The sequence below is a fragment of the Diadema setosum genome, chromosome 19 (assembly GCF_964275005.1).
Source record: "Diadema setosum chromosome 19, eeDiaSeto1, whole genome shotgun sequence".
Taxonomy (NCBI): domain Eukaryota; kingdom Metazoa; phylum Echinodermata; class Echinoidea; order Diadematoida; family Diadematidae; genus Diadema; species Diadema setosum.
In genome coordinates, this window is record NC_092703.1 from 22,674,531 (window position 1) to 22,696,820 (window position 22,290).

The following is a 22,290-nucleotide window of genomic DNA, read 5'->3' on the forward strand; positions in this document are numbered from 1 at the left end:
TTTCGTTATCATGTTTACAGCCTCAGCTCTGACTGTAGTGTAGCGAGATTGTTTAGTCCCACACGCGGCGGTCTATGTTATGTTAGTTCATGTAACATCTTTTAGGGTACTGTAACCTAGTTAGCCTCTCGGCGTGCGTTAAATTTGTGTTTCTTTTTCTTTTTTTTTTGTCGTACGAGACACTACTCTGTTGACTCAGGGCACTTGCACAGTAAACTGTGTGAAGGAGCGCCCCGGGGTTTGTGTGACTGTGGAGTATCCGTAGATGTAGCTACATAAGCCGCTGTCGCGAAAGACAGCGGCTGCACCTCTATTCCTTCGCAGACGTTGTCATTTTCCAGTGTGGTTGTGCGACTCCTTCATGAATATCTTTATTAATCGTGGAAAACTAAAATACAAGGAATTATTGTAATTTATGATAATCATTCAATAATCGGTATGCGATTTTTTGTTTAATTACGTCAAAAACTCACCGAAATCTGTGGCTGAAATCGGGTCTGTAAACGTCCTTATTGCTTCACTCCTCATCTGCGTGTTATTTGAATGACATTCACTCTCGTATACTACAACGTACAACGTAAGTAGTCGGAGAGCTAGAGGGCGCCTCTCCGACTACCTACGTTGTACGTTGTAGTACGAGTATACGAAAGTGAATGCCATTCAAATAACACGCAGATGAGGAGTGAAGCAATAAGGACATTTACAGACCCGATTTCAGCCACAGATTTCGGTGAGTTTTTGATGTAATTAAACAAAAAATCGCATACCGATTATTGAATGATTATCATAGATTATGATAATTCCTTGTATTTTAGTTTTCCACGATTAATAAAGATATTCATGAAGGAGTCGCACAACCACACTGGAAAATGACAACGTCTGCGAAGGAATAGAGGTGCAGCCGCTGTCTTTCGCGACAGCGGCTGCATGTAGTTACCGTAGATGTAGCCTGCTGATGGGAGTATGAAAATATATAAAATTTACGGCTGCATCCGCATACAGCCACATCAACACGCAATCCAGTAGTGTCCATCAGACACCGCGCCGCCATTACAATGAAAATTTTTAACCTGATTTTTCGTTTTACATTCTATAGACAACTTTGAGTCTTTGTTTTCTTAAAATGGTGTCCATTCATTCTCATCTTTTTTTCCCCTTTTTTTTGGGGGGGGGGGGGTCTTGTCCTAGATATTTGTTTGCTTTTCAAACTGCAAGATCTTGGTGTCTATGTTTCTATCCCAACTTCCAAAGGTTGTGTCCGTTCTGATTTCATGATTGATGGCTGGCAGCAGCAGCAGCAATGCTGGCACATGTGCGGCTAGATAGTACTACCATGCCATGCATACCCTGCATAGCTGCAAGCTGCTGTACATGTACAATCATTAAAAACAAACAAACAAAACAAAACAAAGAAAAAAAAAAACAATCGCACAAAACACATGGCTAGGTAATCTTTGAGAGAATGCACAACAAACTTCAAATGCACATGTATGTTCACATGTGTTGTATGCAGCCAAGTCTCAACATGTACAATGTAGGTATATAACCTAGAAACCTTGAACATTGAATGAGTACTCTCCCAAAAGCGAAGGTGCTGGCTGTCCTGGAGAGGGCTGTGCTGTGCAATGTACTGTAGCATGTGCCTGTGGTGATGTGAGCTCCAGTGCGGCTGTAAATTGTACCACAGGTGCAGGTGCTCCGTGCAGATCGTGCATCTCAATGCAGCATCTTGAGGGTAGGGGGCGGCGCCATTTGTGTAATGACAGGTAGGGCTGCACCCCTATAAAGGTCATCAAAGTAACTGGTGTTACTACTTTGGCAGGGAGAGTGTTCCAAATTCTTATGGCTCTGGGGTAACAGCTGTAAAGGTGGCAGTTGACTCTGGAGTATGGTTTGTAATGTGACAGGTTGTGGTTCCTTGTGTTGTTTTGCGCTATGCTCATTTCTTCTTGCATGGCTATGTTGACAAAACCATAAAATGGATCTTTTTCAACTTCTCGCACTGATGGAGGATGCGACGATGCTGTAGTGTATCCCAGCCGAGAGAAGAGAGCAAAGAACTGACACTGGATTCCCTTGAGTTGTTTTGGAACACAAACCAGGCTGCATGGTGCTGGATATGTTTTGGATAATCAGGCTGTCTTTCTGGGTTTGTGGATTCAAAGTGCAAGTTGCGTACTCAAGCTGAGGTGTGACGAGTTGGTTTTATGCAGCTACCTTCAACTTCTTGTCACATTTGCCTAGAGTTCTCGGAATGATGCCAAGGGTTCTGGAGACCTTAGCCTGGGTTTTCTGCGTGTGTACACCCCAACTCGAGTCGTTGGTAATCATGACACCTATGTACGTGTAGGATTTTGTCTTTTGTACCTCTTGTCTCTGCATGGTGTAGGAGCATGCCATTGGTTTACGCTTGAGGGTGATGGCCATGTGTGCACACTTCTTGATGTTGAAGGCCATGTCCCATATCTCTACCCATTTTGTTAGGGTTAAAAGGTCTTTTTGGAGGAGATCCTGATCATCCTTCGATCTGATGCATCTGTATACCACACAATCATCAGCAAAGAGCCAGACTGGTGAAGAGATCTCATCACAGATGTCATTAATATACACCAGGAAAAGGGTTGGCCCAAAGACTGACCCTTGTGGCACTCCAGATTGGACGTCAACAGCTTGAACTCCATCACTACATTGTGATAGTACGCCAATCAATTATAATGCACCATTGTCAATTTAAAGTCCCACCCCACTACCCCTGGACATGGGTGTGTAATGGTTGTTTTTGGATGACCATGCATGTAACATGGTTTTTGATGCACCTCTCAGTCACTTTTTTGTTGGACAAAACATTGACACTATGCACGCCAGAGTCAAAATTTTGTTCAAGATATTTAATTACAAAGTTGATTGCTACAAGAAAAGTACCGTCTCACGCTTATAAACTAATGAATGTTCAATATCATCCTGATAAAAGATATGATTATTGGAAAAAAAAAAATAGCAGTCCCTGTGGACATCATATGGGAAGATATACATTTAAAAATAATTCTCTTTGTACAATTGACACTAGGCTACATTCATTTTATTTTAAAATATTTCATAAATCCATAGCTTTGAATGGATTTTTGCATAAAATTAATCGGAAAGATTAACCAAACTGTGTTTTTTTTTTTTTTTTTGTGATAGAGAAGAAGAAACTATGGTCCACCTATTTTGTGAGTGTGACAAGGTCTCTTCTATTTGGAAAGCCTTTTAAAGATTTATGACTGCAACATTATGATGCCAGTTTCATTTTTACAAATTTTGAAAAACTTTTTGGTGTTTCTAAAGACAAATTTGTAACATATCTTATATTTTATTGGTGAAATGTTACATATATGTTTGCAAATTTAAAAATGAGTTACTTAAATGTGACTGCCTTTAAATCATTTGTTACCAAACAAAAGGAAATATAATATTACTTGGCTAAGAAGAACAATAAGCTCCCTAAGCATTTTGGAAAATGGAGATTCAGTTTATGATTTTAATGTAGAAGCTACATTGTAGTTTGTCTTCCTCTTAAAGTCTTAGTATCTTTTTTTTTGTATTGCTTTAAAGTTATGTTTGATTGATATATTTTGTGCAGTGCATTGTATGAAATACAGATTATACTTGTACAGTACCATGCCACCGTGATTTTCCAGTGGGAGTAACACTATTGCTTTGGCCTTGACAAGGCCTACATTAGCTACAAATTCTGGGCCCATAAATTATTTTTTCTCTCCCCCTTGGGTCACTGGGGTCAGGACGTGCTCTACAATTGAATGTTTGTTTGTGTTTGAATACGAGTTCAGAGTTCGAGAAGTAGGGTTGGTTTTAATGTGTGGTATTAGTGCATCGAATATGTGTTTCAGCAAGTGGAGTGTGTCCTGATTTCATTGACCCTTGATAGATTGAGGTTTTGTTTTCCTTTAATTTTTAGTTTAGGGCTGCCAGTACGGTGTCAGTTTGAAGAACCCTTTTTTGTGTTAGTTGTTTAAGTTTATGTATGCAGTCTATTTGTTGTGTCGGTGGCTTGGTACACGTACGTGTATTGCTTATTAGATATTGGAGGTTATTTTCAACGTCTTGTCACCCTTTTTCCTTTCTTTTTCGTGTTTTATTCATATGTTTTTCTAATCATTACAAATCATTTGTAAATGATTTGGTTATGTTTGTGATATGATTTGATACAAAATACAATTTAAAAAAAAATGTCACACATCCATAAATATGGTAAATGATTTTTATGCCTCCGCCACGAAGTGGTGCCGGAGGCATTATGTTTTCGGGTTGTCCGTCCGTCCGTCCGTAATGAATTTTGTGGATAAGGTAACTATCAAAACCTGTTGAGGTATCCTAATGAAACTTGGCATGTATGTGTATTAGGGGGTGAAGTTGTGCCTATCAACTTTTGGGTGCACATGCTCAAGGTCAAAGGTCAAAAGGTCAAGGTCAAATACATAAAATTTCACTATTTCCACCATATCTATTGAATGCCTGAAGATATTTTCTTGAAACTTAGTGTATACATGTAATACCCAATTAAGATTCTCTGGTGAAAGTTTGCGTCATGAGGTCAAAGGTCAAAGGTCAAAAGGTCAGGGTCAAATACATGAAATTTCACTATTTTCGCCATATCTATTCAATGCCTGAAGATATTTTCTTGAAACTTAGTGTATACATATGTATTACCCAATTAAGATTCTCTGGTGAAAGTTTGGGTCATGAGTTCAAAGGTCAAAGGTCAAAAGGTCAATTAAAAATATCAAAACTTCTTTTTTTTTCTCCGTGCCTTGGAATCTGTATCTTCATGGAACATATACATGTACTGACTGGAAGTGATTATCTAGAGAATGTAGAGTTCATGGGGTCAAAGGTCAGGGGTCAAAGGTCAAGTGCAACACTTCAAAATTTTACTATTTCCCTCATATTTATGCAATGCCAGCAGGGTTATTATTTTTTTACACTTGGTGTATGCATGTGTAACCTAATAGAAATTCTCTGGAAAGTTTTTTTTCTTCTTTTTTTGCCTCAAAGGTCAAAAGGTCAAAGAACAAGTGAAAGTGCTGAACTAACTTTTTCCTCCATATCTCGAAGTGGCTCAAGTTATCTTGAAACTTAGTACATATCATGCATGTTCTACCTGAAAGTGATTATCTTATGAATTTCAGGGTCAAGGGCCAGATGAAAATGGTAACAATTTACTATTCAATTCAGAAATTGCCCTTTTTCTCCACACCTATACCTTGAAAATTACTCAATGCCTAAATGTATGAATGGGTCAAAGTCAAGTTTAGTCCTTAAATCCCTAGATACATGCTCTCCTATTCATCCAATTAAACCTAGGTCAAGGAAGGTGAACATTCAACACATTTGTGACAAACTTGTCATTTCAATATTTTGCCAATTTTGTGAAAATGTAATCACACATTGTCCACATGTACTATCTAGACCTATTGGGAAAATCATGCATTATGGCGGAGGCATACCAGTCGCCAAAGCGACATTTCTAGTTACATATGTGTTTTCTTAAAGCATTTTCATTTTCCTTTGGTTTGTAAACATAATTTGTATATATTCCAGTTTCCTTTACCCTGTACCATAATCAGTCACTCTGCTACTTACAATGATAATCCATGTTCTGTATAATCCATACATACCAACTGTGTGTGTGCCGATGTGCAAAAGGCATGCTGTGTGTGTGTGTGTGTGTGTGTGTTGCTTGGTTGAATGCGATACATACGTACATGTAGCTTATGTTCGATAAAGGAATCATTGTGTCTTTTACAAGCAGAAAACAAATGACCGTTGATCATAAAATAGACTGAAAATTTATCAGAGCAACTTCACGGTTCTGAGATAATTAAAGTTCTTTGGAATTTTGAGAAGTATCACGCAGTTTTGCTGAACGTCAAACCAGAAGAAGCTTTCAGCTTTGAGTTTGTCAAGAAGCTCTCACCAACTCCAATATAAAGTGGCTCCAGCATGCACGCATGCATGGCTTTGCCATTGAGATCCACAACACTGCTGCTATCAGGAAATGCTCCCCATTGCTTCCCCGTCAACCCTTTCTGTTAGCGTGGTGTGATAGGCTGGTATTTATTGCCACTTTCATTGGTAGTGGCACAAGTACACGATGCCACTTTTCCATTCAGAGGAATCCTTTAACCCCTTGAGAATGAGTCCCGAGTATACTCGGGCAGGTGTCTATGGGAAATGCGTGTTGTAGCAAAATCAAACCGTCCTCAACAGGTTAATCCCACTGATATCTCGTCAACTTTGGGACAGCCATTCATCTGAAAGTTGCATTAGATTAACCCATTGAAGATGGACCGATTTTGCTACAACATGCAATTCCCGTAGACACTTGGCGGAGTATACTCGAGACTCGTCCTCAACGGGTTAACCCATGACGTATTGGTGGGTTTACAAAAGTTTTGCTGAACAAATGGGGTAATTGTCAACAGTTGAAGTTAAAAAGAACATTTAGTGTTCAAGTGAAGTCACATACACAGTGCATGTGCTCAAGACTTTGACTCTCACACAAACTATCAGAAGTGAGTGGGCTATCAAGTTGATCCAAAGTTCTGGATATCTTAGTACTTTTGGCTGGAGTTGTTAGCCTCAGTTGCTTGGAGATCTCAAGAAGGAGAACAGTTGTACACGTGTACTCATCTTTGGTATTATTGCAACTAGTCTGTGTAAGCAAGAGCAGTTTTGATCCCGAGACTCCTGTCTGATAGTGATTGCATCACTTCTTCTCGGCATGCTAAAAAGGAAGTAATTTATGTGGTAAGCACATGTTAAACTCATATTACAGAGTCTAGACCTTTGTGTGGAGGTGAAAATCACTCATTGGATGTGTTGGCTGCTCATCCTTTAAAGGGAGGCAGTCCTGAGAATTTTCGCTGTACTGATAATTAAGAAGAGTAAAAAAATGTAACCTTTCACCAGTTTATATGTGTGGAAATCAAACACTGTCTCTGTACGCGATTTTTGAAAAATAATTCCTACAAGCGATCGTGTAAGAGCCTGCAAAAAGGTGCAACGCCAGTGATGCCCAACTCACCAAGTTGGCAGTCGTGCCTCAGAAAACCAATTTAAGTTTTCAAAATGATCGTATATGATTTTGTCATAAAATGTGACAATAATACATGGTTTTATTATTTTAAACAAAATATTTCAAGCTTATCTACCTATCATTAATATAAAATAAAATTGTAAACATGAATTTTAATTAGATATTTCAAAATCAAATATACCATCAAATAGGCACAGTCCTTTTCGAGCTTCCGTCTGTGATGCATGCTTCTTTGCGTACAAACCACTCTCGCGCGCGTTCTTATCATACTCAGTCTAACTGAGTTTGGCGTTCAAACCAAACATTACCTGGGGATAAGAGACTCAAATTCTTCATGAAGAAAATATTGTTTCTATCTCAATATTTCCGTAAGTACTCAGATATCAAACGAATATGACTTCTACCGGGCAGGGTAAAAACAGGGGGACGCAGGGATATGATTTCACCCCACTTTGCCATGCAGGTCCAGTCGGCACTGGCAGTGGCATTGCAGCCCCACCATCAGGCCTAAATGAAAAATAGCTAGTCACTTTCCTTACCTCTCTACGCTTCCTTTCCTCGGTTCTCTTCCAAGTCGATGTTTGAGATGTTTCTGTTTTATAACTCATATGAGCAAATATGGTCGGGATTGCATCTAGCTTCTGGGGGGTGTTTCATCAACGCTTGTCAGCCAATTTCAGCAAAATCCTTGGTTTTGATTGGCTGAGATGCTCTGGTCACTGACTGTTACTATGGTGATTCAAGTTGTCAGCGCCGACAAACCTTCATGAAACACCCCCCAGGAGTTTTCTCAGTTTATAACCGGGCAAGTCCAAGATAAGGTCCCCTCAGAAGGCAAAATTTCATCTTTGCTCAATATTGACATGTTTGGTATCATTTTGAAGCTTATGAGTTGAAGTTTTGATTTCCATGGAGGAAAAAATGATAAATTTATGCAAATTTCAAGGGTTTCATTTGCATAAATGTGAAATACAGCGTTACGTATGGGACATTTATAAAAATTCATATTTATTCAAAGGAAAGCAAATGATATTTGATTAATATGTGGACATAAGAAGTTCATCAAGTAGTTTAACTTGGTATGAAAATTTAGGGATTATGCAAATAATTATGTAAATTAGCTTGTGTCCTATCATGAGATGTCCCAAAACAAATTGAGGTCATTTTTTTAGGTTTACTCTGAAATTTCTAAGGTTATTTGAATGCCCTTTTGGAAAGTTCTAATTTATTGTTTAGAGAAGTTAAATACCATAGAAAGAAGAAAAAATAGTAAAAGAAATATTTTTTATTAGGGAATTAAATAATGTTACATATGGGACAAATGTGTTACGTATGGGACATCATCATACATATTGCATGTGAATGCATGTAGCTATGTGTGTAGCTGGGAGGGTCTCTCAGTACACAAATGGTCAATCATCCTGAAGAAAGCATTCCAACTTTGCAGCTACTTTTGAGTTATAGACACTTGAAACAATACATGTACTTGACTGAACAATTTTCAGAAAGGGGGAGGGGGAGATGGCAAAATACACAATGAAAATCAGCATTAAAGGGATGGTATAGTTTTTGTAGAAATGGGGATTCAGTTTTCAAAATTTTACAAGATGATTGGAAACCAATTATATGAATTATTAGAGAGCATACAAATCTCAGAGTAGAGAAATTCAAAGTTTATTTGATGGAGATCCAATTTGAAATGGCTGAGATATAAAAAAATAAACAAATACAAAGTAAAATGAAGTGGTCCTAATGATAAATGTGACCCACCTTTTGTTAGGACACCATGTTTCTGGATATCTCAGCCATTTCAAAACAGATTTTTGTCATGTTAACTTTGAATTCCTCTTAGAATTGTATGCTATTTAAATATTTCATAAAAGAAGTGCTAATTATCTTGGAAAAGTTGAAATCAGAATTCCCATCTGAACCAGAACTATACAGTCCCTTGATAAGTAGAGACCTCTGATTTAAAGGGTACTGAAATGGAATGTTATATATACAAGCAGATTGAAAAATTGCAGTTCAACTACTAGTAGATTGGGTAATGTTCACCACTCAATGTAGAGCTCTAGCTACGTTGTAGCATTGTATAACACATGTATGTGATGATAATGAAGATGTTGTACTTCAAATTAGTGTTTTTTGAATAATTTTTTTTTTTTAATTGCGAGTGATAAACAAATTGTCCTTATTCAGTTTTCAGTAGTAGCCACAACAAAAATCATGGGTATACATACTGAGATGTGACTCGAATCAATGACCTGATTGTTAGACAGACATCATCTACACGATTACTGGGGTTCCATGCAGCAGGTATTGCATATTTATGAAAATTCATATTTCTTGTGTCAAGTTGTTTTTATTGAAACTGATTTGGCAAACTGTCCTTCATCAATGGAAGTACTGTAAACACTTTACTATTCAATTTTTAGTAGTGACTATCCTGATAAAAATACAGTGCATACATACCCGGGTTGGTCATAAAAATATAGAATATGATTAAAGATTATGATTGTAAATATTTGGGGAATATTGTTCACTTGACAATTTGGATCAGTATTTGAGTAATTTCAACTGATTCTACCTCAATAATTATGCAAAAATTTGTTTATTGGTATTTTGCAAAATTATTTTGCAAAATACCCATAAACATGGTTCTCCACACACTAAACGAATGGGGGACAAAGGGCATGCATACTCAGGTTGGTCATAAGAATATAAAGATATGATTGAATATGATTATGATGGTAAATATTTGGGGAATATTGTTTCCTTGACAATCTGGATCAGTATTGAGTAGTTTCACCTGATTTTACTTCAATAATTATGCAAAATACCCATAAACATGGTTCTCCACACACTGAAACGAATGGGGGACAAAGTGTCCCATATGTAACTGTCCCATACGTAACACGTCATGTCTGTCTTTAATTAAAACCTGTAATTAGAGCTTTTTGCCTCATGACATGAAACTTACCAAGGTACCTCTCATAATCTTGAGTGTACATGACTTCATCACAGTGAGTTACAAGTTGTAGAATAAAATACTTTCAGAGAGTTTTGAGGTTGAAAAAAATGTTCAAAAAAACATTTTTCTGGTCCCATACGTAACAGCACATATTTTCTCTTCTAGAATATAATTGTGAAGGTCATTTTGCTCCATTTTTTACATGATTATACTTCTCCTAGATATCAATCACCATGAAAAAGTTCAATATGATCAAAGGCCATTAACACTATTTTTCAGGTCATAAAAGTCTCTGAATGTCCCATACGTAACGCGCGCGTTATCTTGGACTTGCCCAACCAAGGGCCACAGCCTGCCTGTCCCCGTCAAAACAATGCTTCTCAAAATGGTCCTCGCATAGACCTAATGTTACGACACGATATCGAGAATCCTTGTAAGTTTTTATGTTTGACTCTATTGTAAGATTTCTCAGCCATACAGCGCACCTTTCATGATCCTTTTTTGGGTCTGGGATAGAAAAAGCGATTTTCCTTGGAAATTTTCTCTACGATTCGAGCAAAATACTGCTTGACACAACGGCATGATGAAAGATAGCCCGACCAGACGCCGCCGAATGCGGTCGCCCCTCTAGAGTAAATAAATGTTTAGAACCGTTTCTTCGTACGTACGTAGTAGAGAACATAAACAGCTAACTGCATACGCGGCGACAGGGCTGCAGCTAGCTGTACAGTGATAGACTGAAAACGCGCGAAGGGCAAACCGGGGTATCTACCGTAGATCTAGTTGTACCGTCCACATGTGTACTGTACGAATATACAATACACAATACATGTACACACAGTACGTAAAAACAATGTCAAATACTAGTAGCCATCGCCTTCTTTATGCATCCGGGTAACTAGGGAGCATACGCATAACAAGCAGAACACGGCTGGGAAGAGTTGTGCCTCGGTGACGTCTGACTCTCCACCAAGACTTGCTCATTAGCATATTCACCATGCAGTTTCACACTTTTTCAACCAAAATTTACGAGCTTATTTGGTGATTTGAATGTCTGTTTTTGGTGAAAGTAGTTCATTAGAGGTACCAACAACAACATATTTTTTTTTCAAATTTGTGAGGACTGCCTCACTTTAAAAGTTACATTAGATTGTTGATAAGATGTGTGTCCTGGTACAAATTTGGTATGTGAGATAAAACATCCAAATAGCTGCATTATTATTGCTACTACCCAATGGACCCACCCTTTTGTCACAGGAAATTGTAACAGCACATTACTACTTGGGTGTTTAGGCAGGGGTGCTTGCCTTTGAACATAAAACTTCTTTTAATCCTTAATTTTCATGTCTGTGACTTCCACTGTACCATGGTATTCCTCCCCTACATGGCACACATGCCACATTGACACACACGTGCCATCACTATCCTGTTGAAGACGAGTCCCGAGTATATTCAGGCAGGTGTCTATGGGAAATGCGTGTTGTAGCAAAATCAGTCTGCCCTCAGTAGACTATTGTACTTGCTGTAGTACATGTTCCATATCCTCACCTGTAACGATCAAGTCTTCCTGGAGTCTTCACACTTGGTTAAACCTGAGTTTCACACCTGTGAAAGGGGACTTTGCTAGCGTCTTGATCATAAAATACTCTCTTGGTCAATCTTTGTTGGGTGCCTTTGTTTGCATCCCACTTAAGACCAAAAAAGAATGCACTGACTTGTAGACAAGTTAATTGATGGCTGAGTGCTTTAGACAAGCTTAATGAACATTTCATTGCATTCACAGGGGACTTGTAGCACTAGTATGAAAGCTGTCTTGTGTCATGTTCAACAAAATTAAAGTGGTTTTTAATTGTCAAGGCTAGACTTTATGAAATGGATGGATGCAGTCACTACACTGTAGACAAGGGTCTCTGCAGTGCTGTACTTCATGCAAAACTGAGAATATGGCTCCCCTCCACCCCTTCGGATATATTTGTGTGGTTTCTTTGGGGTGGGGTGGGGGAGAAGGAGAATGTTACAACTTTTATTTAAAAAAAAAAAGAATTACGGTTAATCTAAACAGAACTACTGTCTCAAACTCTCATTGCTAATTATGTACACAGATGCCATGCCTCAGGCAGTGATAGGGTTTAGTTGGAATGGAAAGGTGAAAGGTCTCCTTTCCACCTACCTGGTTGGAACAGTCTGTTTCACTCTTGCCCAGTAAACTCTATTGGAAATGCATGCTAATGATTGGTGGGGAAAGTATCTTCCTTGAAAATCAATGGGGAAAGTATCTTCCTTGAAAATCAATGGTAATAATCATATCTGTCAATATTCATTATGGTGTACACTTGTGAAACTGCAAGTGTATGCACCTGGAGAATATTTCTGTGTAGAGCATATCTATTGATTTTTATTGATAAATTATGAAAATTATTTTTTGGTATAAAGTTTGAGATGATCAAACAAAGCACTTGTTGAGCAAAAGAAAGAGGGATCAATGCACTGTTAGGAGTACAACAAGTATTTTTTGATTTAGAAATATCCTTGAGTAATTAATCACTCTTTTTTTTTTTTTTTTAGTAAAAAAAAAAATTATATTTGACTGCTAGTGCATGCAAGTAGGTAAAGGATGAAAACCGGCATGCAACTCTTATTGTTTGAAAGCCAAAATAAACAAACATATAAAAAAGTACTGTCTAGAGCAAAGCAAAGAGAACTGATAAAAATTGAAAGCCTTGATAATAACGAAATAATGAATCAATTTTCCAAATGGCATTACACACACATCATTATGCAGTTGTAAACTTCCAGACAGGTTTCCCACTGAATGAGATATCGCATTACTAACAGCATTTGCTAGAAACATCCTGTCTCTGCTTCCATTGTTGATCCCACAGCATACTGTAGATATACATTCTAAAAGCATTATTGAGAAGATTACCTCAGAAGTGGAAAAGTCTACTTTTTGAATTCATAAAGTCCCAAAGATCATATTCATGTGGTTAGACATCCTAATGTTTTATCTAAATTTCAAGTATTTATTATTATTGTAGTGTAAACAAAACCATATCATTTGATCCATTTGTTCTTCAAACATAATGATTTCTGTTGGTTGAATAATTTTCAGAGCTTATCCAGTGCTCATTTTAAAATTGATTCTGAAATGGGAAACACATACAAGAAGCTTAAAGTTCCCAAACCCCCCAAAATTAAGGAATCTGTAAAAATCTTCTTCTCTAGAACCAGAAGTGATAGAGCTAAGTTAATACTATGAGTTAGTACATTGATGACTGTAGTTTCAAGTTTGTTCATGGCAGAATCAGGGGTGCCCCCCTCGGGACCCTGGGGAGGGGGGTGGGGAGGGGTCCTAACGGGGCCTAAATTGTACATTTTCATCTTCTTGAGAACCCCATGACCCATTTTCACCAAACTTGGCAGGTAGCATCCCTAGGGGGTTAGGATCTCAATTCATTAAAATGGGCACCATGCCCCACCCAGGGGACCCCCAGGGGGCCCAAACCCCCCAAAATGAAGGAATCTTTAAAAATCGTCTCTAGAATCAGAAGTTATAGAGCTAAGATAATACTATGAGTGAGTACATTAATGACTGTAGTTTCAAGTTTGTTCATAGCAGATCCAGGGGTGCCCCTCTTGGGGGGGGGGGGGGGGGGGGAGTTGGGAAGGTCCAAATGGGGGCCTGAATTGTACATTTTCATCTTCTTCCTGAAAACCTTATGATGGATTTTCATCAAACTTGGCAGGTAGCATCCCCAGGGGGTCAGGATCTCAATTTATCAAAATGGGCACCATGCCCCACCCAGAGGGCCCCAGGGGGCCCCAGGGGGCCCCAATCCCCCCAAATTAAGGAATCTTAAAAAATTTGGGCCCTTATTGTACATTTTCATCTTCTACTTGAGAATGCCTGGTCAAATTTTAGTAGAGCTGTGAATAATTTAGATTAGTGACTGCGTGAAAGGTGAACTTGCGATACTCGGGTGAGCGCTAGACCCACGGGTCTCTTGTTTATTTGTGTGTGTGGTTTTGTTTATTAGAGTCTTACAAAGTTGCCCAATCAGGCCACCAAAAGTAAACCTTTCTTTTTTGGAAATTTGGTGGCCAGACATAAATTCTTAATGGTCTGGGCTGCTGGGCCACCACTGTTAACATTAAGCCCTGCCTATAGAATCTAGTGTCTTCTTGGAAACCATGTGACCAGCTATCAAATAGATTTCTAAGTGTTTTTCTTAACTACTCGATAAAAAGGCACACATCAAGAGAATTAACAGCATAAAAAGAGTGCCTTGATATTTCCATCTTCACCTTCATATATGCATATCATCCTCGGAACATCTGGTTCACAATTAATGGCAAAAGTTTGCCTGAACTTGGGTTGCTGTTACCATCCAATCATCATCTCCCTAATATAAAAGGGAGTCATCACGAGCCAATATCACAAGGTCATATCGCATGAAGGTGTCAAGTATTGATAGTTTGAACACAGAACAGCTAGACAGCAAATATTGAACAAAAAGTACAAACCTCCGGGAATATTGTGTGCAGATGAATTAATTGCATTTAAACTTTTTTTTCTGTGCAATATTTGTAACGGTCTGTGTTCCTTTCAAGCAGGGGCAGTGTTTGCAGAGATTAAATATCTGTAAACGTGAGATAGTAATGATAACCGCCCGGGACAGCAGCTGTGCAAATCTGGTCCACATCGGTGTTTCATTTTCCTGAAACAGTAACAGCGCATCAAAAAGTGCAAAGGGACGGAATATGCATATTACACAATGTGATGTTATGAGTTTTTTGCATCGTACAATGAGGCTATCAGTATCTTATTGTCACAGCCGTTGCATTGAACAGCATCATGCACACAGTATCAAATTAAGCAAGAGGGTACCAGGTATGAGGTACATTGTGCATGTTCCATGCTGTACAGTATGATGTACAATGTACAAATGTAGATAGAGATCTAGTCACATCAAACATGGTCTTTCATTTCCTTTGTGGTGTATAACTGATGTATGATTCATATTCCATAGATCTTTAAAAAGCAGAGTGTCTTCAGCCTATTCTATTTTGAATGGTGTTCCAATGATTCTCATTTACTCTGAATTCTGTGTGTAAATCGTCGCCGGTCACACGAACAGACGAATCACTCGATTTTGGGTCAAATTTTCGATTTTGAGATTTTCACTCATTTCGATAGTAGACATTCCATACTACATATTCTGAAATTCTCAGTGTGTAATTCGGAGTAATTTTTACGTAGTTATCACTTTTGTAGAAGTATGTAATTCCATTTGTGAAAATTATTTGTTTTCCCCATAGACGCGTGTGTTAAACAATCAGGCGATTCGACGGTTCGGTGACCGCGCGTACTAGTACGCGCGGTCACCGAACCGACGAATCAGTGCGCATTGACTTGCGTGTAGTTTTTGAGATTCAACAGTTCATTGACCGCGCGCACAGTGCGCGTACAATGTACTATGTAATACATGCGTTGACAATGACAATGCTCAATGTACGCACACACATGGAAAATGACAACGTTCTTTGCAGACCAAAAATACATGCATGCAGCTCTTTGATGATTTCCCGCTTATTTGTTAACAATACAATTCGATAAAAACTTCACAAGTTAGAGCAAGAATTGAAGTCTGATGTACTACAAAAATAATTGGAAATTATAGACATGAAAGTGTAGCAACCATAAGTCAAAAATGGGTTAACTTCAAACGCGATTTTCTCGAATTGTCATTCTTACGCAAACCTGAGGGATTCGTCGGTTCATGTGACCGGCGACGAAATCTTCCATTCTGCAATTTTCAAAGCACTCTAAGCCTCATGGGAAGGGCATATTACACATTAATTGGACTTGCCTTAATTGTATTGTATTCGGGTTAGCCTGGTAATAACATTCTGTGAAGCAAAATGTATCCAAGAATAATTGTTTTATCGAACAGCTGAAACAAAGAAAAAAGTTTACATCATTTCTGTCTAATTATAATAGTCTTGAATATAAGCAGGTACTGATGCCTCGTTGGAAATGGGAGTTGTTTTGTTGCTAAATCACTAATGAAAAGCACAATTCTAAGATCTTTTTCTTACCATGAATGGGAGAGTTGTGAGGCCTCTCCTAGTTTACCTCCAGGGGTGGTTATGACCAGCAGTACTTTTCAGTGAAAATGCAAAGCTAGTAATTTTCCATATTTCAAAAGCCTGTAATAGAAACAGACTAGGAATTAAAAAAAAAAAAAACCAAACAATTATTCACTGTTTTGAGTATGATTGAAAATGTAATGATGTGGAAAAAATGAATACAAGCATGTTTCACAGCCTTTGCACAGTTGTACAGAACAGAAAATGCCGGCATTGTTTCTTATTTGATAGATCGGAAAATACTGCCTGCACTTGTGCATATTTATATGTATTTCTGAAGACAGATTTTTATTAGTATTGTATCGATACTACCCCTAGTAGCTGCTCATGCAGTTTGTCTGTTTGTTCCGCTATTGTCCCTCTTGTAAGTTACCATCACTTTTCACTCCATGCCTCAAAGAATTTGAGTTCTGTTTTGTTCTGATACCTGTCCACTTGTAGTTAGTTCCCTCTCCTATTTTGCTGCCTCCGTCTCTCTCTCTCTCTCTCTCTTGCTGTATCTCTTCTCACCTTTTCCGTCACTCACCTTCCCCCCCCCCCCCCCACCCGCTTTCCCATTTCACTTCTCTCTCTACCTGTCTCTTTGGCATCAGTTTCAACAAATCTGACTGAAGTCTTGTTTTCGAAAATCCGCCTTTGCCTGAGGAAGAAATTAACTTCTTGCGCATTGTCTTACAGATCCTGTTAACCCAGATGGAAATGACGGCCTCTTCCCGGCCACAAGTAACTGCTGCACTGTCCCTCTTCCCTTTTGTTTTACGCTCAGCAAGATCCTTCACTCCCACTTCCCCGCAGAGTCTCTAAGATGTATACTTGATATTTTTCATTTTTACTAGCAAATGAGGACCATCCATCATTGCCTCTCCCTTCTCCCGTCTTCTTCTTCTTCTCCCTACTTTCTTTTTTTCTTCCCAAACTTTGTATTTAAGCGTTCCTCGACGTTTCTTTATGTCCTCGTTTTTTTTTTCTTCTTTGCATACGATTGTTCCCTCGAGATGTTTTTTCCGCACAGTTTTGGACAAACACGGGCCATTTGATGGAACAGTTCACTTGCTCCTCCTTTGTATTCTGGCCCGAGGCATCAGGATCTAATGGCCTGCCAAAACCACGCTCGCCGACAAGGAACAACACAGTGCTAACGAAATCGTTCCGCCATCGACAAGATAACATCTCGCCTTCCCCAGATACACATTTTCAATCAAGATGTTAATTATCTGGCATTTCTGTGCAAATTTCTTAAATTACTTCCTTGTAGAGCCGTTGTGCCTGGATACAAGGAGGATAAAAAAAAGTATGGGAAAAAGAGAAAGAGGAGAGAGAGAGAGATGAAAGAGAGAGAGGGAGAGTAGATGACACACGCTACAGAAGAATCAACACCACGGAATGTCTTTTGAATAACCAAAACGCGCTGAGTCGTGGAAGTTTAACGCGATCTGTTAAGGGATGGTTTAGTGTTACCGTCCCGCAGAACGTGAAATCGTCGGAGGGTGTAATAGGAGTGGTGAGGCAATTATATGTTACCGATTACCTCGCATCTACTCCTCTCCATTTAACATCATCTCCGCTGTCATGAGTACACCCGTGGACGGAGGGAAAAGATGGAGATGCGGGACGCGAGCAGTTGCTGAGCTGCACTTTTCGCCACCGGCGCAGAGTTTGCCATTTTTTCTTCTTTGCAGGTCTCCCTCCTCGGGGAGGGCCATGGCAGATGAAGGAATAAAGCTGAAGATGCACCGAAATGAGACTCGCGCCAACGACACTCTCGGGGCTTCCGCGCCAGCCACCGACGGACGGTTATGACACAATTTTTCGGGCTGTCCAATTCCCACCGTCGGGTGTGGAGGAGGGAGTGAAATTCATGAAATGCATCTGACAAGTTGGGCAGGTTTTGATCGAGTCGGTAGTTGACCTGATGCATGCAATCATATTGATGCACGTAGGTAGTCATGGATGACAAAGAATAGAGAGGTCCTAGTAACAGTTATTCATGGACAGACTGAAAAATTATGGACAGGCAGCAAGAGTAAACATTTTGTCTTTCATACAATTTGCTAAAATATAAATGAATCCGTTTGATAGAAGACAAAAGTGCCAATTTACATGAAAGGGATAGATCAAGTCATCAATTGTTATGTAGAGTAAAGCGTGCAATTGCATTGGAAAATTGCTGCGATTAGAGATGCTAATGTGATGACCTGAAGAAATCAAACATTTTACAGGCGGTGATATGGAGTTATTGTTGCTTTGGAAATGTTCCCATTTTCTTCCTTTTCTTCTCACAGTAGCTTGCTGGCTTCCTTTCTCTCTGTAAAGTCTTTCTTCCCTTTTTCTTATCTCTTCTTTAAATCTCTCTTTTAATCTGCATTGACTGGAAGGTCTATAACCACCATTATAAACACAACATGGTGATACATCATGCACGAAATCATCGTCTGAACCTGTTTAAACACTTGTGCATTTCCCACAGCTCTGGTAGTGGAAGTGGACTGTTTCAATTACAGGCGAGGGCAAAAAAAAAAAAGTGAAGAAAAATCACGCACACATACACAAATTAGGAGAGAACTAGGTGTTTTAGATCACTGTTCCTCCCCAATATAACTGGAGCATGGTCAGAATGCAACAAGGAGAGTAGATGTGAAAGGGATAAAGTAAAAGAGAGAGAAATAGAAGAAACCGGTTTAAAAAAAAGGGAGAAAAATCAATCAAGAGAGAAGCTCTGCAGGGAGGCAGAAACCAAATCATTCTCATTTTCAAGAAGCTTTGTACACACCAGTCAAATTCACGTTTTTAATCTACTCTCTCTCTCTCCCCCGCTCTCTCGCTCTCACTCTCTCTGTTCCCTCCCTTCTGGTAATTTGTGGGGTTTTTTTTAAAATGAAATTTGGGGATTATTTTCTCAAAAGATGGATAGGCCGAAGCGGAACTCTTGGGTTGATATGCCGTGTTCAATACAGTATCAACCGAGTAAATCTCTGCTGCCCGAGTGAACAGAACACATGTCTCGGTTTCTGCCCTGCCCAGATGATTGGGGAAGGAAGGTGCTTTGTAGCCATATTTTGTTGCACTCGCTTATTTCCACGGCAGCTATGCAGACATCATTTCATATATTGATGGGCAGCATTTTGTGTAAATATGGCTGAACCCTTTAGAATAACACCTCTGCGAGATTGAGCATAGTAAAAAAGAGAAGAAAATCGTTTTTATCATGTCTGCATTGAGATGTTTATGAGGTAAATTTTCTGCTCATCGTTTCCAACGATGAGCAGAACGAGCCTCTTCAAAGTGCTTTTCAACGGCATGTTCAAGTTGGTTGCAATATGAAATGAAATAGTTGTAGAGATAAGTGAGAAACCTGTGGAATTTTAAATTTCATATACCTTAAGGAAATAGCTGCATTAATTATAGCAACCATGCATGCAAATTACATTGTAAAACTGAATGATAATGTCATAGGGCCACAAGTGTCTTACTGACATGTTGCACATCTATGAATTTAGTTTATTCTACTTTGTTTTTTAATAGATATAAAGTCTGAGAAAAAGAAAAGATTGGTCCTTTGCATTGAATGATTGCTCTGTGTCAATGATACCCTAGAAATGGTGCCTATTAGGGGAATTAAAATACTTGGTAAATTATCAACCTAAAACCTGATTTTATTTATATTTTTGACTGGCTAGTAAATGGGAGTGTTATGAGTTGATTTCCAGATCTATATTATCAGGAAATAGTGTTATTGATAGCAACCATCTATGCAAATTTTGTTGGCTAAAAATGTCAAAGGGCTGCAAGTGTCTCCCTGACATGTGAATTTAAATGTGAAGTTGATTTTGCTTTATTTTTTATGAAAGTCTGAGGGAAAAAAGGTGTCTCCTTGGCATTAAATGTCTGCTGTGTTGCAAAATTAAAGTACCCTAGAAATGGTGACTATTGGGGGAATTCTGATACTTTTTAAAATCATCAACCTACATGTAAAATCTGATTTTCTGTACTATTTTTAAGCGTTTTTTGAGTGTTGTAGGGACATTTGTTGACATCATGACCTCTGCTACCTTGCCTACCATTGGTTACATCCATTATCGCTCTTTCATTAAAACACATCAAAACTCATGCTGCCAAGTACTGGTAAATAATTATTCTGTAAATATATTAAGTGAAGATTCAATAGTGATGACTTTCAGGGCACACATTTAGTTGCTTCTATTCACGGTAATTAGAAATGTAAAGTGTTTCAGTATTGGCTGTGAAATCATCTCCACACTTTCCAATAAAATACTTTTAGCGTTATTCATCAAAATGCTTTCAGGATTTCTGATTAATTATCTGAGAAATTTCAATGAAATTATTGGAGCATTTTCAAACAAAATATTTTACCTTTACATTTGAAATGTTCCCGGATGCTTTGCTACTACATGTATTTGATGTGAAAATTTTTAATCAAATACAGTCCGACCTCTCCTATCCGGCCTCCCTTTATACGAATCTCTCTATTATCCGGGTGCGATCTCGGCGTGAATTTTTTTCCCAATCTGATAATTACGGGAAACCTTAGGGATTTCAAATTCAAATAAAAATTCCTACACAAACTCACATAATTACATATCATTCCAAACATGATTAACATACATTAACATCTAAATTTCATCTAAATAACATGCATTCAGACGTATACTATCCCTACTGATCACCGCAAGAACATGGACAGAAACCTTTTCATTATATCAGGGCATGGTACAGACCAGCTGACAAGGACGTGACATGTTCACGTTTATAAAACTAATACATGTGCATGTAGCTACCATTGGGTAGGTAGCTGCGTGCATTAAACATTGAGTCTCTCGTATCCGGCCAAATCCCTTGTCCGGATGAGCGGCGGTCCCAACATGTCCGGATAGGAGAGGTCGGACTATAATGACAACATTTTTCAGCAAACATCTTGGCATATTTCCATTGATTTTTTTTTTTTTAATTCACAGAACACTGGAGTAGTTGATGCATTGCTTGAACCATTTCCATGAAAAATATTTGAGTATTCTCTATATAAAATATGTCATTGTATTTTCAACAAAATGCTTAGGCGCCTTTTGACTACTTCCGTCAAAGTAGATGAGGATATTTCAATCAAATCAAGTGATTATTTTACATGAGATTTATTTTGGCACTTTCGCATCAAAGTAATTGGTCATTATTTCCCAGTATAACCTTGCTTGATGTCTAGTTCTTTAATACCCCTGTCTCGCTATCATATGGATAAGGAGAATTACACCCTACTTCACAGTGGTTTTGAAACTTTTCCTCCAGAGTAGAGGCCAAGTTTCACAGATTTATCCAAGGGATTATCACACCTAAGGTGTACCAGGTATCTAATCCTTAATCCTTGGTACCCTATTGTTATCCTCACCCCCAGCTGTTTAGGTTGGCAGTTATTTATTGTTCTCTTAGCTTTAAAATGGCAGTTACTGTACTCTGAAAGCCTTTTGTTTTGCTGTGCAAGTCTCTTTGATAGTCTGGCTTGCTTTTGGGGTCAGACAAGATAATTGGTGGTTTCATTCCACTGTCTAGATTGTCCTTATAGGTGTTTCATGGAGTGTAATGAAGGTGCATTTTATGTACCATCCTGTCACCTAATATATTTCAGTGAGGCCTGAAGGGGATATAATAGCATTGCACAAGTGATGGAGTGAAGGCCCAACTAGATGATATCAGTTGTATTGTACAGGAGAAGAAATTGGAGTCAAACAGTTCTTAGAATGTATGGCAATGGCCCTGAAGCTCACATTAAGTACAAAAATACTGCACCATTCTGTGCCAAAGAGAGAGGGGGAAAAAGATGACATGAGGCTGCCATGTAATTATGTGTAAAACTAGGGTGGACATCTAGTTCTTCTGTTCTACATTTTGTAGCCATTGGCATGCTTGTTTAGTATGTCTCATGTGAAGCATTTGAAGATTAACAACGCAGCACTCATAGAAATGAATGATAACAATAACTGTATTGAGGTGTGAATTTTCTTCAATTTGTCTCCCTCTACAAAGGTGGAACCAAATTGAAGAAAATTCACACCTCAACCTT

At 38.6% G+C, this 22,290-nt stretch overlaps 1 protein-coding gene across 1 annotated transcript in view; it reads left to right on the forward strand.

Annotated features, from left to right (window-relative positions):
- Positions 1-22,290, forward strand: part of LOC140242876 (zinc finger C4H2 domain-containing protein-like) — a 40,812-nt gene that overhangs the window by 151 nt on the left and 18,371 nt on the right. The window lies entirely within an intron of this gene.